The 18,703-nt window shown below is 39.8% G+C and overlaps 1 protein-coding gene across 1 annotated transcript in view; it reads left to right on the top strand.

Annotated features, from left to right (window-relative positions):
- Positions 1 to 18,703, top strand: part of LOC116854088 — a 203,396-nt gene that overhangs the window by 72,661 nt on the left and 112,032 nt on the right. Inside the window, exon 2 of the mRNA XM_032835630.1 lies at positions 13,662 to 13,797. The gene's annotated coding sequence lies outside the window, so the exon portion shown is untranslated. The remainder of the gene's footprint in view (positions 1 to 13,661; positions 13,798 to 18,703) is intronic.

The following is an 18,703-nucleotide window of genomic DNA, read 5'->3' as shown; positions in this document are numbered from 1 at the left end:
GATCTCGGACACTATATAATTTTTTATAAATAATTTATTACCGCAATCGCGCAGAACTCTTTATACTTTCATTTCCTGATTACAAGTGAACGTAGAAAATATTTTTAAACCGACAGAACTCTCAAAGCGCAGGTAGCGCACCCCACCTGCTCGTAAATGTACGCGACCTCGAATACTATATGATTTTTTATAAATAAATTATTACTGCTGTCGCGCAGAACTCTTTGGACATTCGTTTTCTGATCATAAGTGAACGTTAAAAATATTTTTAAACCAATGGAACTCTCAAAGTGCGGCTGGCGCACCCCTCCTGCTGCTAAAGTTACGCGACCTCGAACACTTTATAATTTTTTATGAAGAAATTATTTCTGCTATCGCATAAAACTCTTTATATTTTCATTCCCTGATTACAAGTGAATGTTGAAAATATTTTCAAATATGCAGAACTCGCGAAATAGTGTTAATCTCTTTTATTTTGTTGTCGGTATTTCACATTTTGTGAATTAGGTCTTCGCAAATCGACTTTTCGCTTTTAATTAGTAGAACTATTGTTATATATGATATAGAACTCTAGAACTATTGTAAAACAAACCGGAACTCTAAAGAAATGGTTGATTTTACTGATTAGGTGCGCTGCGTGAACTTAGCGCACCTTTTTTTGAAAGTCCATTTTTTTGTATTTAATGACCGGAACTGTTTAAAATTGTTGCATAGAGCTCTAGAACTTTTCAAGAGAGTATCAGAACTCTAAAAAATGTCACATTTTTAAATATGGTGTGCCAATTTACACAAGTCGCTTCTTCGTTCGGCGAATTACTCGTAACGACGAAGCGGTCAACGACCTCCTTTGTTGTACATTCGGCAAATTTGTACTGCATTATTATTTCGTATTAATCCGCGCTTTATCTGAATTTGATTTATTCTGAATAAATTGGATTATAGATCTCTCGACGACGATATGTCGTCAGCAGGACGTCAGGAGCGCGTTCTTTTCACTTTAAAAAGCAGCGTCAATAACGTCGACGTTTCCTCCGCGCGTGCGCACGCATCAGCACGGGCGATGGAGGATATATTACAAATCAATTAGTACTTAATTTACTTTTGGCACGGCGCCGCGAAGAGATCGAGCGGACTGACTCGAGAGGTCAGAGCGCGAGCGGGATCAAATGATTTACCGCCGTAATTAATTCGGCACCGGCCTGCCGCTGGCTCTCGCGCGTCACACGAGAGATACAGAGAACGGAAGAAAAAGGGTCACGCTCGGCAATTATTAACGATGTCATGGATGAGCGCGATCCTCGGATTTACGCGGCGCTGCGTCACTTCCGCGCGTATACTATACGCGCACCGCAAAAATTGCATTAGTCTTCGAGCGCGTCGTGAAAAATTCGCCCTCTTCCCTCGTTCGCGTCACACTCCGCATAAACGTGCGCGCGCGCGTATGTGTGTTACGTGCTCGCCGGAAATTCGCGTTTACTGCAGTATCCCTCCGACGCCGCAGTAATTACACTCGCAACCGAAAAAAGCCAGTCTCGTATTTCTATAATTTGAGCTTTATATCGTCCGTATATTTTGCAACAACTGAAATCTCTCGACGCGCGTTCTAACGACTTAGAAAGGGAGGAAAAAGAAATATCAAAATATTTGGCGAGCATGCGTTTGTTTTAAAAAGATTTTTTTAATTTTTTTATTTCTCCAATTAGCGCTGTTTATGGCGTCGTGTATCCCATCGCGATTATCATCGGAGCTTACCGGCGCTCAAGAGATGTACAGGGTTTACTAGCTCTTCCTACATGACGAAATTTAAACTAAAGCTGAAAGTTGCATCACGCTCGCATACGCCAAGTTTCGCTGACGAACGTGAAGCTCTTGTCTAAAAATAACCAAAGTTCAGTCCGCGCGTCGAAGTTTCCTTTATGCGCGGCATACGAGGCCCCTTCGTCATAAATGTTTTAGATTGCACAAAACGGACGATCGATCCGGGCCACGCGGCCGTACGTGGCCGATTAAGAGGGCCGCAGACTGAAAAGTTTGGCGCTGAAGCTTGCCGTGAGTGCAAAGTTGTCGGACATACACGTTAGAGGTGTCGGCGAAGACACGCGGCGGTATTTCTGTCATATAGCAATTTATTATCCCTCGCGAAACGTCCTGCGAGTTTACTTTGATACGATATCGAAGGTATTTCTGCCGAGCTCGAATCTCGTCCGATCCCGATTCTGCTGTGAACTTTGCGATAGTTAGCGATGATTTTGGTGGAAATAATTCACCGTGTGTTAAATATTTCTAGGTATCTTTTTCTTTTTTTTCTAAAGTAAAGGAGACTGTGCGGCACGTCCGCAAACTTCTCGGGATTTCGGTGATATAACTTCTCTATAGGCAGAAAAATACGTTCAAGTAAATGTTATTTGTTTCAAGTATTTCGTAAGTTTAGGTATCCGTAAGTTTATATCGCAAATCCTTCACAAGCCATCAAATTTACTCAAATTACGTTCTGAATAGTAAGTTTAGTGTTTTAATCAAAAATATTATATTAAAGTTAATTGAGAATATTAAATTAAGTATTAATTAAGAACATTAAATAAAAATTAACATAAACGCTTTGTTTATTTACTACAGGAAGTTGAACCAATTTCTTCTTCGATAGAAACTTATATTGTTTTTGAAAAGAGCATAAAATCTTCTTTTCAATATATAATAATGAACTTTCCTCAAGTTTGTGATAAGTGTATTTTACGACAATTATTAGGAAAATATTCTTTGTCGAACATAACAATTACAGAAAAGAAAGAAAATAAACGGAGTAATTTCCTTTCTCAGCAGTAGAATTATATTTTTTTTATGTATATCAATTAATTGTTGCGATTAAGCATACAAAATAGATAGAGACAATTTTTCTCTACGTTTTCATGTCGGATACGAGTTTGTATATATTTTTCCTGATAAGGTAACTGATAAGGTAATTATATGGGTCATTTAAGGTTAGGGTAACTTTCAATCATTTACATAAATTTGTAATCGAACATTAAAACGAGCTTTTGATACCAATACAAAATAACATCACAGTTTTAAAACAAAATTATTGGACTTTAAATTAGCTTATTCTGAATTATAAAAAGATAATTAAAAACATTTGTATAATTATAAACATTTATATATAAGTCTCAAGTATGGACAAATATTACGCGCCTATATAACACACACACGCACATATGCGCGAGTTATACGATACCAAATTTTACATTAAATGTGTCCATATTTACATTGTTTTAGTCTATAGAATAATGATGACTATATATATATGATAACCTACTATATATATGATAACCTACTATATATATGATAACCTACTCTAGCAGTTTAGAAATTTAAAGAGTCGGTAAAGCGACAGAAAAAAAAGATATGTTTCTTAAATATTAAAAATATTTTTGTGAATATACTCTTAAAACATAACTGTAAAATAACTGGAATATAACATTTATCGCGTTTTTATTACAGTGTACTTTTTTAATATATTAATAAGCCGTGTTTGACTCGAATTTTGGACTCGACATAATCAGGACTGTTGCCTTAACTAAAATGTAAACATGCAGAATTATTACGGAGCTATTCCGATACCGAGGCACGTACGCAAGCAGTCCGGAGTAGATTAGCAACATGTACAATGCATTTATATAGCTTGAAAAACGCCTCATCATATTTTCTAATAAATATGGTTTGCTGTTGTTGTTTTGCTTCAGGTAAGAATGCAAAATAAATCTTAGTTTTGTAAAATTTTAATTTTAGTAAAATAGATTTTAGTTTTATCATTTATATATACATTAACGCAATATGTGGTACTTTAGAGTTAGGATATGAATCTGTCATTTCTCTCTGGCATCGTGTTAAATTATATCATATCTGTCAGAGCGAGTTGACGTGCGTCATCTCGTGCAGCATTTCACTCTGATGTAACCTCGTTTGCGGCCGTACCGCATTTGTCCGTTATTTCGATCCCAATCATTTTATAAACGAAAATTACTTTCATTCCACGAAATGGTGTATCATACCGCGGTAAAAAATTTCATTCTAACTAATAACGCGTCACTTAAACTCATCCATTCACGATGGGGTATGTTAACACGAAATTTCGAGGCGCTCGAAAATCCAATCGTCGGCTCTCTCAAATCAGGCTTCTCTTTTTCTAGCTGCAATATTCTTTCGATTTTAATGAAGTTTTAGGGAAAATTGCCTAAGTTCTAAAAGAAATATTTTGCAATTCCGTTCCTCTCATGATAAACAAAACATCTTGCAAAGTTACCCCTGTTACAAATTGTATTAATTTACTGTATTCACGGTAGTTTTGTAAAATCTTGCAGGATTATTCAGTATGCTAGAGAGAAAAAGAGAGAAAGAGAAAGAGAAAGAGAACAAGTTTGATGAATTTATAAAATGTTTAGATCTAGATATTCTCCTTCATATTAAAGTTTCTTTCATTAAGAAAAAAAAATATATTAATGATATCCACCTAAGAAATATTTGTTAATTTTTAGATATTTGTTTCTTAGTGTGCATACAAATGGATTTTCCATTCCATTTGCGCTAAATTGACAGATCTTTCTACTCAATTCACATCTGCCATATTCACCTACTTTCATTAACGATTACATCACGAGTACCCGAGTGGTTATCGTCGGGCAAATGAGGCACGCAACTGGCACCAGGATAGCGCGCTTTATTTTCCTAACAAGCGATGCCTAACGAGAGGCCTTTGTTCCATCAGCTACACTCAGTCGCCGCCAGTTGATCATGCGCCAGTCGTCGATTATTCCGACAGACAGTAATAATCAAAGGCACTCGCGTTTCCTCTCTCGCGCAGATCTTCAGATTAATCTCTAGGAGAATCTAATTAGGTTTCCGAACAACAATGGTAGCGCGATGCGAGACAAAGCGCGGGGATGCGGAAACCGCGTCGATCAGTCATTCGCAGCCCGTCAGCTACCAACGGCGATTACTCTTGCCGAGTGCACTTAATCCATATATTGTTAAGCATTAAACGCGACGGCGACGCCGCGCGCACTACGCTCGCGATGATAATCGATAATTGCAGCGTTCCGCCGGCCCGCATGATGGATTTCGTCGGGAAACTCGATTATCGGTTCTATTTTTTGGTAACGCGAACGATCGCTCATTGGCCGTTGAATAATAGCGCCATGTCCTTATGCAATATCATACACGCTTGCAAATCCTTTTTTTCGCGAGCTCAACGCAAAGAGATAGATCGATAGAGAGAGAGATGGGATGGGAAGGAGGGGCGGATGAGATTGAACGATCTGTGCTTTATGAAGTAAGCTGTATGCGCATACATCGTGCTTTTTAACATGAAATGCATCGTGCGGAAAATTGACAGCGATACCAACGAGATAGGTGTCGGGATAGGTATCGTTTTCACAGAACTGTGTGTATGTATAATATGCGTATGCGTGTGTATGTATGTGTGTGTGTCTGTCATTTCCACTTTAATATGCTTTGGAAATATATCGCGCGATTTCACGAAAAGTCAATATCCCGAAACTCCACCCTCTAAAGTAAAATCAACGTATTCTCTTCACTGAAATGCTATAACTGGTGATTCAGTTATAAGCATAGCATTGCAATCAGGAAAATCCAATCGTTGATTGAATCAGTTAATATCTTCGACCATTCCCATTCATGATGTCTAATTCCTACTTATACTGTCACGTCAGTCTTCTTTTAGCTAGAAGAATCCTAAAGCAATATCCCAGTTGGTTCTTTAGTTTAAAGGCGAATTCATACCTCGGCAAAAAAGCTGGAAATAAAACCCGCGCCAATAAAAAAGCAGAACTGTCGACTACTACCACCTGACCACCAGCTCGAGTTCTGATTGGTTTCTGCTTTTCTGTTTACGGCTTCTCTGCCAAGATGTGAATTCGCCCTAAGTTTACGCTTTACGTCTACGGTTACAGCAATTCGTCTGCGAAAGCTCTAAGTTCCATTCTACAATAGATGCTTTAAGCCCTAAGCCTTATGCTTTAAGCTCTAAATTGTGATGTATTTCCGGCCTTAAGCGTTTGTCGCGCTACCCCAAGCCCTAATCCGTAAGCCTTAAGAGAGTTGGCCAACTCCCACCTTTTAAAGCTTAGGACTTGAGGCTTAGAACCGATATAATTTCTCTAAAGCATAAGGCTTAAAACACCTACTGTAGAATGGGACTAACCGTTTACAGGCGTGACTGCTATGCGTGATCCTGCTCTCTATGGAAATTCCTGGATTGCATCGGCCCTTTTTGAGGGGAATTTTACTGAAAATCTATAGCTCTCACGTCACACACATACGATGGATTTTCGGTAAAATCTTCCTCAAAAGGGACATTTTGGAATGCGACTCGTGGTTTCCGATTTTCAGTGGTTACAGTCGCGCACTGGTCGGACCATGATGCGCGCTCTTGTCGACGTGCGACCGCCGCTCGCAGCGGCCGACAAGCGTATCAATGGTTTTCCAGCTTGGCCCCTTGCTTGCCGCGGTCTCATTCCATTCAATATCGCCAAAGGTTTAGTGCCCGGACGGGTGAGTGTCGCTTTTACCCGACCGGCCGGCCGCGTCGATCGCGGATGATCATTCGCCGCCGTGCCGGCTGCTGCCTGGCGAAAACGGCGGGATTTTCAGCGCACTGACCGTCTCTTTGCTCGTTCCGCGCGCTTCCCTCCGTTTCCCTGCCGAATATAGCGGTAGGATGTTGTAGGTTTAACTGAATATTCAATGACGCGCCGGCTACCGCGGTCGCGCGTTGTAATACGAATTTGTCGGGAAAGTTTGTGCGATGAGGGCAATTTGCGCGCGCGTTAACTAGCCTGCAGGAGTTGTAAAATGCTCCGATGCTTCCCTCTTTTTCCCCCCGGAGCGAAGGCTGCTTTGTGATTTTTCATTTCTTCTTTTTCTACACATCTCTTTTTTCCCTAGAGACAAAGGCACTCGGCGGAAAGTGTCAGAGATGTTACGAGTTGCGTAATATAAATTCGAAACACGCGCGACTGTTTCGTATATTTGCTCGTAAGAATTTACAAACATCACGACTGTGATTTATTGAAATATACTTCTGTATAAAATATTACGAGAGAGAGACAGAGAAAGAGAGAGAGAGAGGCGAAAGTGCAGGACGAGAGATATATTGACGTTTATGTATAATATAATTTCGCTAATGGATAAATGTATAATTACATTTGCGAAATATGTCAGGACGGGGCGAGGGGCAGGTTATATGAAAATTTTCAACACGCATGAGATATTACAGATTATCTTGTTTACTTCAGCGTATACTGTGTAACGGCGAATTAACACGACCTTTAATTATGTATCTGCTGCCGTTGCCGCTGCGAATCGGCGCCCTCGTTAATTCAGTAAGTTTTAATTATTTGCCACGTCTTGACTTGATGCGCTAGTTAAATTAATGGGGTCAAATGTAATTAAGTATATAGTCGAATTTAATTACCGCCAGAAACGCTGATGCAGACCCGCGACACCTCTAATATACAGAGTGGCTCGTGTAAAAAGTTATAAATAGTTTTCTCCGAGATTTCTTGAACCTGACGGTAACACGCTCATCTTATGCATGCATTATCGAAGAATTGATAAATTTTAAATTCATTAAATTGCTTATAGTTACACAAGTTTCAATCATTGCCCTCCTTTATGTTTTACTTTTAATATGGTTTTCTCATGACTAATTTTGAGGGAAATATTCAAAATTAATTAGAATTAAATTTGCGGTAGAATACGTCCGGGAGGCGTTACTGTCGGGGTTAAGGCTCCTGGATACTCGCCGCGACCATGTTAGATTGTGACGTCAGAGATGACACTCTGGAAATTCTTGCGTGCCATTTTAATATAAAAATATACGTGAGTGAAGGAACACTTCAGATCGCCTGAGAGCATATTTGTAAAATGTACTCTGAAAACTTTTTCCCTTGACAATCAATAAATAGCCGTAAAATTAACGCAACAAAATCATGAGGAAAGGTAGACTTTCAAGAAGAAGGTTGCAAACGTTACATTAATTTCGTGGCTATTTTGTAGCTGAAGACGTATCGACACGACCTGCTTTTCTTATTTCTCGATGTATTACCACGTACAATAAATATAAGTAGAGATCAAAATCCAATCTCGCTTACGTATTATGTTCCACTGTCTCTTTCCTTCCACAAATTCTGATTTTTTAGATCACGAGAGAGCTGTCCGTAACAATAATTCAAAGATTCCTCAATAAAAAGATTTTCGCAATTGTAATAAGTAAATCGATATCTGGACACACAAAGGATAATAAGCATTGTTATCAATGTCTCAATGCTCTCTCGCTGTTATTGCGTACGTAAGCACCAGCCATTTCCGTCGCGAGACTCGGCGAAGTATCTGAACCAGAAATGGTTGGGAAATAGTGGGAAATGACCGGCGGTAATGCAGGTGGGAGCGGCACGATGCTGCGAGCCGTACACGCCACGTATTTTTCTGAAAGTGCCTCGCAAACGCCGTTATTCCCTGCGTCTTTATCGCCGCCGGCAATTACCAGTGCCAGTGCAATGCTTTTATCGGCGCCGCGCCGTCAGAGGATCCTCGTTGGTAATCGTGAAGAAAAAGGCTATTAACTTTGGACGATTAATGGTGTTTTTCCGCGACGTCTCTCTGATTCGGATCTCAAAAGTGCTGCTGTGCGTCGTCGTCGTGTTTGACGCGAGGATTTTTTCGCGGAAACGTGACAAGGATCTCCTCCGTTTTACTTATTAGATTATACATCGAGGAAAATATAATCAGGTCCGACTAATTACACAACTGTCACGATCTATAATAATATATTGGCATAATAATACGATAATTCAGGAATTACGTTATATAATTATTACACGTGCGCAGTGCGAGTTGAATAATTATTGGGTACCCATTATCTCTTGAAATATAATCCACACATTTTTATATCAAATGGTTTTAAAGTTTTTCGAGCAAATTTATCCTTGCCAACTGGCAAAGTTTCGAGAGATACGCCAAAGAAATATTGCGCGCGCAGCAATGTACTTCTTATGTCTGTTCTCCACTCTTGTAGAATTTCTCAGCGTGTAAGTACTCCATGCCCCGTTTTTGAGAGTCTGAAGTACGATAATGAAAGGTGAGACTACGTTCGACTTTACCAGAAATGTTCAAAGTGAAGGCAACCCGGTAACGATCTCGCCCCCAAGAATTCGAATTGTTAGACTCTTCATTGAAGAAATGAGAAAATTGCCGTGATGAATGAGATCGTGTGCACGAGGTCTGTGTGTATGTGTGTGCAGAAAGACTTGAAATGAAAGGAATGCTCGAGTCGTGAGAATGTTAAATTGTAGCTATTGTTGTAACGCATGGAATGCGTACAATATTGATATCTCAGATAGACTTTCATGATTATCACGACGTGAGATGATGAAAGAATTATTTTAATTATATTTACGAAACAAATACGCTGATAAAATAATTATTAAATTTACGTAATATAATAACGTAAATATTTGATTGTCTCAATATAGAAACGAATTAACTAAAAGTTACATTCAGATTTTCATATTACATAACGTGTTGTTTCGAGTAAATTTTGATAATTTTGATAATTTCCGTCGCATTTTACTTCGCATTTCTACGCTCTATACGATAAGTATGAATGACGAATGAAACATTCATAACGAATGCAACCTTTACAAATCGACCGGTAAGGTTATTAATAAATTCATGTTCACTTGTCTATCTGGATAGTGTCTAGTGAAACACCGGATATATGCATAAAGATACGAAATTAAAGATACAAAATTGCACCAAAGGTTTCTTTACACGAAATAAACATTTGATCAAGATTATTTATCAAGAAAAAATATATATTATCTTCACCCATAAGCAGATTACTTTTATTTCGAATAATTTCATCATAAAAAAGGGAAATTCAGCAAAATTGGAGATATTGCTGAACATGCAAAAAATTAATTTTTAAAGAGTTAGTAGCCATTTGCAACAGTTATTTGCAATAGTTATTTGCAACAGCGAGCAGTTTAGATTCGATGAATTTACATATATATTATTTACAAGTGACTGAGACAGTGATTCAGAATTCAATTTAACAATTGCTACATTGGAGTTGTAATTGATTAAATCACGCTTGGACAAACGAGTCTTCGCAAATAAGGGCGACTTCGACAAATAGAAGAACTCAAAGGCAGATCTGCCGGCGATTGAACCGTTGAATTGCCGTCGTCACGAAAAACCAGGAAAAATCACCCACTCGAATGAATGGTATCAAGCCAGCTTCAAAGTGCTCTTTCTTGCTTCAACCAGGGTAACTTGTCGTGGCTTTTCACGGCGCCGATTCTTTCGAGAACTTTTATATTTTTCTTTCTACGGAGTTGACTCGCTGCTACAAAAATCGACCTGTACTTACACGCGAGCACCAGGTAGTCTTTGTTCTCTGAAGGGTGATTTCAATATGCCGCAACCGAAATTCGCGGGAGATGGGAATGGATTTCGTGTTGCGCGCAAATGTGTTATACATTGTATCGTACAAAAGCAAAACTCAAAGTTCAACACAACATTGTGCGAAAATACTTGAGAAAAACATTTAACATTACATCAGATATTTTATTTATATTTCTGGGCTCTCAGTATATCTCATTACTCCTTTATTAAGAATTTTGAAACTGGCATCGCTTCTACGGCAAGTAACAAATGTATTCACATTTTAACTTTCTCAGCTCCTTTTTTCGTGATTGATACATTAAATTTATTCCTCGACGAAAAGGCATACTATATTAGGTCGTAAAGTGCCTTTACGCCGCGAGAATTTAATTTCTTGTTACGTATGCCAGAACGTGGCTCATACTGGCGGAAGGAAATTTGGAATGCGAAAGTTTGAATTTATACGACGTTCTAGACTTTACGCTCGTTTCAGTCGCGGTTTCCCAATTTTATGGAAATTCGCGTAGCTCCCATATTGGCGGGAACAGGATGGCGCGGAAGATTTAGCAAGTCTGCAATATAGTGGTGCCTTGCCTTCTCGCGAGTCTGGCGCGGGTGAGATAAGGAAAAATGGATTGGCCTTTAAATTTCAACAATTACATACAAGTCACAAAATCGAAATGTACGATATGATTCGTAAAAGTTAGGAACAGATCACACGCAACACACGACGGAATATATAGTCGAAAGCTAAACGATAGGGTAAAGCACTTAGTTATCGACATCTCCTTAGAAGAAGATCTGATTTTTCGTGCAACCAGCGTAGCAGTTAAACTTTTTACTTGCACTCAATAATCCCGAAGAAGAACTTCGCGAATAAAATTGCGGACAAGCGTCGCTGGCCGCAAGAGGAACCAGACTTTTCTGGAGTGCTCATGACTAAGCGGGATCAATAATTGGGCGTTTTACCTTACTTGCGGATCTCGCGCATCGTGAGCAGCATTTGACGCGATTTTCGCAGCCACGAGATGTCACGTGGTAACTACATCACGCTTCGTCGATCAATCTTCGTTCGAAGCTTTAAAAGAGACCATCGATAGAGTGATGCGAAATTTACAGCTTCGTGCGGGAAGCATTGTTACGGTCCGCCGCGCTATTCGCCGGACAAAAGGCCGCGAGAATAGGAATTCTTCTCCACGGCTTCGTTTTATCCCAGTTAATTTGAAAATGATTTGATTCATTTCAGTCGGTCGGTCGGTCGGTCGGTCGGTCGCTTCGTCTCTCGCTCGATCACCCACGTAGTTAAAAGCTTTCGCTTGCAATGCGCGATGCAGTTTAGCTGCTTCAACGGCGCGGTTTACATTTCCCCCGTTTCGTAACTGACGGACTTTCCAGAGCACACGCGACGCGCGCGTTCCCATATCGCCATATCGGCCAACTCCTTGGATGGCGCAATTTTCTTATATCGGGAGAAAGTTCGCGCGCAAGTTCGCATCGCACGTATCCGGCCCAAAGGATTAAGGCGAAAGATACGTCGGATTACGTCGGGATATATACGGCGGTGGCCTCGTACTTCCTCTGCCCGAACATCTCTGAGAGTCTTAATGCGGCTTAAATTACTTCAACGTTTCTACAAGCGCCGTTACACGCGACATTGCACTTTGCATAGGTGCGTGTTATGCGCTGCGACAACGATTTCCTTCCGTATCGCTGATTGCGCGATTGTTCTGCCTGCAAATTCCAAAACTACAGCGCACAATGCAAAGCTGACTCAACGGAAAAATCCAAGACGCTGAATAGACACTGTAATAAAGCAGTCCATTCTGCAGTGTCACCCTTCTTCTTCTTCCTCTTCGTCATAGTCGTCGTCGTCGTCGTCGTCGTCGTCATCGTTGTTGTTGTCGTTATCGTCGTCGTAGTTGTATTTCTTCCAACGCGACCGCCCTCTCTACCGTTTTGGAGCCCGGCCTCCATCTCGACCCTTTTACAGGCAAATTCGCTTCAAATTGCTCCTGGAAATCTCATTTCCACTATCTCTATCTAGGATCCTTGTCAAGAAGAAGAAGAAAAAAAGCGCAGAAGAAGAAGAAGAATTACGCGCCGTTACGGCGGATACATGAACTGCTTCCAACGTAGTGCGATAAAGTACGGCGAAAAGGAACGACGGGTCGAAGGGTCCCGAATGAAACAAGGAGAACGGAACGAAAATACGGTAACGTGCGCGGAGGAGATGGGAAGGCGCGTCGCTATTTTCCGCTCTTTGAAGATCGCTGATATAAAGCCTTCCTCGAGCGATGTTTTCCCGGTATATGGTATACGAATCGTATCACGTGAACCATGCCTGCGGTCGAAATTACGGAGCAGGCTGGGGACGCCGATGGAGAACGTACGCGCATGTGAGGAACGAGCGAGATATTCAAATTACTTTCTCTCGAGGAGTTCGCCCTCTCTCAGGAAGGAATTCTTCGTACGCGCGTTCGCACACCGATGTTTCGTTACCGGGGGCCCGATACACGCGGGAGACGTGAATGCCGTGTGATTTTATGAATTTCACGCTCGCACGCAAGCACATAAATTAATATTCGCACCAAGCGACATACCGTGTGATACGATGAACCCGGCTGAAGCAGCGAGTGCCCATCTACGTAACCGTAGAAACGCGAATATTATTAGAAGCTTTCGCGCGGCATTACGCACGATGTGTTACTACTTGATAATAATGACGCCGTGTATCATGTACATCATTAGCGAAACGATAATTGCGCCCGCCCCGTAGTGCCTGCTTCGACAGCACTTGAGCCTTTGGCACCCGACGAATTATCGTAACAGTTGTGCGCAAACATCGGTTTTGTTAACGCGCGCGACTCCGCGCGTTTCCAGAGCCACTTCTGCCCGTAGGAGCTACTTCCGGTCGTTTCACGAGCTGAGCGTAACAAGTCCAGCCCGCGGCAATTTGTTTAGAGCTTCCGACGTTATTCAACCCCTTTGACGCAAGTCCAAGGTGGCGGCGTATCGCGCGCGCGCGCGCTGCTTTTCGCCGGAGGAGAGCGCAGTCTACGGTGACGTTATTGACATCTTTATTTGCGCTCAGCGATCGCCGACACGTAACTTCGCGAACTTTTACATCGGCGACGCGATCGAGCGGCTCGCGAACTCTCGCTCGCGCGACCAAGAGAGATTGATGGCGTTCTTCTCTCTTGCAGAAGCACACGCGCCAATACCGCAGGCGGTCTTGAGAGAAACCACGAGTGCTCGACAAAGGCTGTAAAACGGGTGCGAACGAGGGAGTGGAGTCTGATTCGGGAACCGGCGGGATTCAAACACGAAACCTGGGTCAAGGTAAGTCCATCATTACTAAAAGAATAATGTTGGAAGTTTGCAAAAGTTCGTCGCTTTCAGCCGCGTTTCTATTATTAACTCTCGCCCACAGCATACAGTGTCCCAGACTCTCCTCCGCAATTTTCGTGGGAACGTAGAACGGATTAATTAAAAAAGATTTGTGCGCACATTGTCACGCACAATCATGTAACAATTTTCTTTCATTAATAACTAAAAATCCACATGGTTATTTACAAAATGATAAAGAGCTGTTTGTTCAATTTGACCTAATATATAAGCACACAACAGCACATATCGCCACTGCAGCTCATCTATTATATTGCACGTGATCATTCACCAATCTTCTTTAATTAATATCTCGACTATTATTGCAAATATCACAAAACGAACTTTTACAAATAGTACTTTTACGTTTACTCCAATCCATTTTACGTTCTCACAAAAATTTCGGAGGAAAGTCTGGCATGCTTTATATGCTTTGGCATCTCAATCTGGCACATTGGCAGCGTCGCCTTTGTCCTCGCTTATTTACATTTTGTAAAAGAGTACTATTAAAAATTTATAAGAGATAATAAATATACTTTTAAGCGTATGTAAAATAAAATTACGTGCAGAAGTGGTCGCGAATATTCACTCAAGTATTTCATTTCACTGCAAATATAACGCGACGATAACGTGAGTTTACGTAAAAATTTGTAACTTTACTGGAAATTGAATTAAAAAATTAATATTGTAGGATCTCCTTGAGAGATAATACTTTCGAACCTTTATAAAAAAAGTATATTACATGTTTCAATTTGTCAAAAGGTATAATTTTTAAGGTATAAGTTTTTAGATATACGAAAATCCATCATTTTCTTAATCAAGAAGCGAAGAAAAGCATTAATAGTTTCAAGTTTCTGCAATGTTAATTTATTGTATATATAATGCGGATTTTGTTAAATTTATTACAAAGATTAGCTCTCTTCGTATTTGAATTTTTTCTTTGATCGTGATTGGAGTCTGACTAAAACATTGTTCACAGCCAAAAATAAGTAAACTACTCACAAAAAACTTCTCTTATATATTATATAAAGAATCGGAATATAACGAAAAGTCATCTGTATTTTATATTTTTATTTTAATAAGAGCCATGAGACAGAGGGAAAAAGAAATTATAAGAGTCAGACGATTAGAGGAATCAATATTACGAGATATCATGTTATATAGAACAACGTCCGCAATCTGTCTGCAGACTTCAAGAGTTCTTTTGATGAATGAAATCATCAGCGATACGACGAGTTTTTGCATGAGCCACTAATATAAGACTCTCAAGAAAAAATAAGACAAATAGACAAAGATGGATATTCTTGTCACGTTTAAAACGGAAAGTGTAGAGAATAGTTAGACGAACGCAGCCGGCGATTGAGAGGATATCGTACAATTAATCAATTAAACCAATGCAATCATCCCTTTCGCATCCCTTAGGCCTGATTCGCAGTAAAAGCAATTACGAGATGCGTCGGCTTTACTGCCGCATTTATCTCAATTCCTTCTACGCGATGTATTAAAATGCAAACAGCTTAAGAAAAACTGCGCGCACTCATCTTCTATTTTGTGGAAATAATTTGTATCTCTCGGAGAGTCTGATGAAAATGCAAATTGATTCTCTGAAAGAAAGAAAAATAATCACGTCGCAGAAATAATATTAATAGCGAAAGTGCTCTCGCATCTTATAAGAAAACAGTTACATCGTCGTTTTCAACGGCGCCCGGAAATTTTAATGGATTTTCGCGCCAACACCTGCTCGACAGCTTCAACATTAAAATTTTTGCTGCGTCGTTGGTGATTTTAACAAAGTTTCAGCGTGTTGCTCGCACGCGCTGGCTATGGCACTCGAGCGGATAATCGATAGAATAAATTATTCTATGTCGATCATATGGTAAAGTAACTTTCGCGCCAACGTTGACACGGAAAATCGTGTTCCGTCACTTGAGTCGATTTAGTCAAAAGCTCTGTTGCCTACTTCTTGTCGCAGTTTCTAAATTATTACTGCATATTCTCTCTCGCGGGCAGAAATTAATGTAGAAAGTAAATGCCAATATTTCTGGATACGTGAAGAAATATTGTGTAATGCCCAAAAAGAAAAAAAAAAGAATTGTATATTGAGAAAAAATACTTAAAAATGCATTTACAAGATACAAGACTTATTCATGGAAATAAACTTTATCTCATAGCAATGAGCTTTATATCTCACAAATACATTCTCAAGTATTTTTTTCTCTGTGTAATTGTAAGATGCTGCGATCCCACACTCTAGACGAGAACCTCTACTGAAAAAGTATCTCATAAAGTAGACTATTAACAGGAAATCTCTTCTATATTATTCAAACTTCTTCCCTTTTGAACGAGGAAGAATACGTTTACTTGAAACAAAATGCTCTGTTACGCGCGAAACGAGACGCGAAAAGCAAAGCTTGTATTGCAGATAGAAAGACGAAGTTCCTCTAACTTTAAGAATACTGCGTTCAGAATATTTTCCTCCTCGTTTAAGAAGAATCTTCCGATTGAGGTCATACACGAGAGTAAAATCCTCTAGGACTCAGAGGATTTCGCTAAGGATGAGATGATATTTTTCTAGATGAAAAATCAGCAACGATTGCGCAACGTGAAATAAGAAACTCAATGGGAATTCACTTTGCGTTGCGTTACAGCGCGTAAAATGCCAAGTTACAAAATAAAGACGGAAATTTCATTACGATTTCTGCCAAGGAAATAAGCCGGAGTGAATAATTCTGTTGGTAGCAGGCATGAAACGGTATTAATAAGTACGCGCTCACCGAAGATTACTTTGCAGGGTCCGTTGATCATCGCGTGCCACAACGTTGCATTTGTCGTCGAATTTTCGTAACCGGCAGCGGAGCGAGCCAATTTGGCGGTCGCAGGTGAACATTGTCTTCCGTTAATTAATTTCAGTCCGCTAAATTCGCCGAAAGTTTCGCATGGACTGGAAAGTGGCTGGGAGTATACCGTAACTTCTACCGGGACGTAACCTTGCGCTTACACGATGGAACCCGCAGTGATGCGGACGGCGCATTGATGGCAATAGGGTTCACGGAAAGCCTCGGGGTCAAATACCAGAGGCGTGCCGGCATCTCGGGTCTGTCTATGCGGAAACGCAGCCATCTGTACGTGACCTCGAATTAACTTTTGTAATACAGGGCTAGATCCCGACAAATCCCCCAGCAATACTTTATTCAACATTTCTTTTGTTGTAATTCTCGTTATTTTATGCAAGTTAAATCATTATATCAAGACAAACGAATTAAGTTTATTATGAATATATAAGTAATACCCCTCCCCTTCCCCCACAAAAAGACATGATCTTATTCTTAAATTCTCTTATATATATGATCTCAAAAGAAGATACTCCTAAGATCAAAAGAAAGATATATATATATATATATATATATATATATATATATATATATATATATATATATTCTAACATCTAAAATAAGAATTTTTGTAGCAATATTTTTGTAGAAATGTGATATTTCTTGTAATCCCATATTCTAAGCAAAAACTTTTACGCCAAAGACTATTTCTCTTCTAATAAAGTAAAACTTATCAAGCAGAAATTATATTAATTATTATATTATTCTGTCTTCTTTTCTTTCTTGAATTGAGAGGAATATGTTTATTTGAAGCAGAATGCCTTCTTATTAGAAGAAATTTCTGTTAAGAATGTAGTCAAATTATGTAACGGGTAAATAATTTCAAGAGAGAATTGCTTCTGTCTACTTTAATGTTGCTCTTACGGCTTTATCCCGCGATCTGTCTCGAGACACGTCACACGACATGTATATAGAGAAACATTAAAATCAGATATAAACAATAGCACCAACATATGTAATCTAATGGACGAGCAAATCAATATTCAATTTCTCACAAGAACCAGACTGTAGATGACAGACGAACTTTAAGAACATTGCGTTTAGAATATTTTTCTTTTGATTTTAGAAGAATCCTTTTGAGATTGTATATAAGAAAATTAAAGATAAGATTCTATTTAATTCTATTTTTTTGAGTGTTTATACACATACGGAGAAAATATTATAGTTTTTCTCTATATCAATTTTTTCTAATTTCACTATATTTCTAATAATGCAGGAATATACTGTCAGTAAGATTTATGTTGCTAACACTCATAGTAAATGTCACCAAAAACGTAGCAAAATTGTTAATAGTACATTCTAGCTCCTAAAGTACAAACAGCACATATAAAATAAAAAGATTAATGTAAATTAATGCAAAATGTCGGCCTACTCTTGGGCTATAAAATTCCACGGTAATTTCCACTAGAAACTTCTTTCTGCGTGCACGTATTGCGTCATCGTATAGCAATGAAAATCTCATAAAAATAATTCACTTCATACGTCCATACGGAACAGCTTTTCGTGGCGCAAATGCGTCAAAAGCAATTGAATTATACGCTCTTAGAGCACGGAAGTTCTCAGCGGCCCCATTAGAAAACGAGTTGACGATATCACTCATGGAAATAATCCTCGTGAGTTATATTATCCGATTAAGTTCTCGCGAGGGGTACTCGGCTGAGAGGGCAAGAAACGTTCCTACGTAATCCTCACGATGGTTAACTCGAGCATTAATTAACGACGGTCATTTGTAACGTCACGGATTGCCTCGCGCAGCTCTCGGCTTTAACGCGACCTTTCAAGGTGCCACTGGAATTAACCGTTCGATGGATAACGTATCGATCGCGAAGGGACTTTTGGGGTGAGACGGCGCATTGATCATCTCGGCGACCTGCCCTGCCGGGCAAGAAATGGTTGGAACTTTAGAACTCCCTCGGGATCACGTGGCTGGTATGTACACAGAAGCGAATTGGGTCGGGGGGAGCGAAATT

The sequence above is a fragment of the Odontomachus brunneus genome, unplaced genomic scaffold (assembly GCF_010583005.1).
Source record: "Odontomachus brunneus isolate Ranch 3 - 2012 unplaced genomic scaffold, Obru_v1 Obru_scaffold_008, whole genome shotgun sequence".
NCBI classification, from domain to species: Eukaryota; Metazoa; Arthropoda; class Insecta; order Hymenoptera; family Formicidae; genus Odontomachus; species Odontomachus brunneus.
The sequence above is the reverse complement of the archived record's forward strand: the minus strand, read 5'-3'. Positions and strand labels throughout refer to the sequence as shown.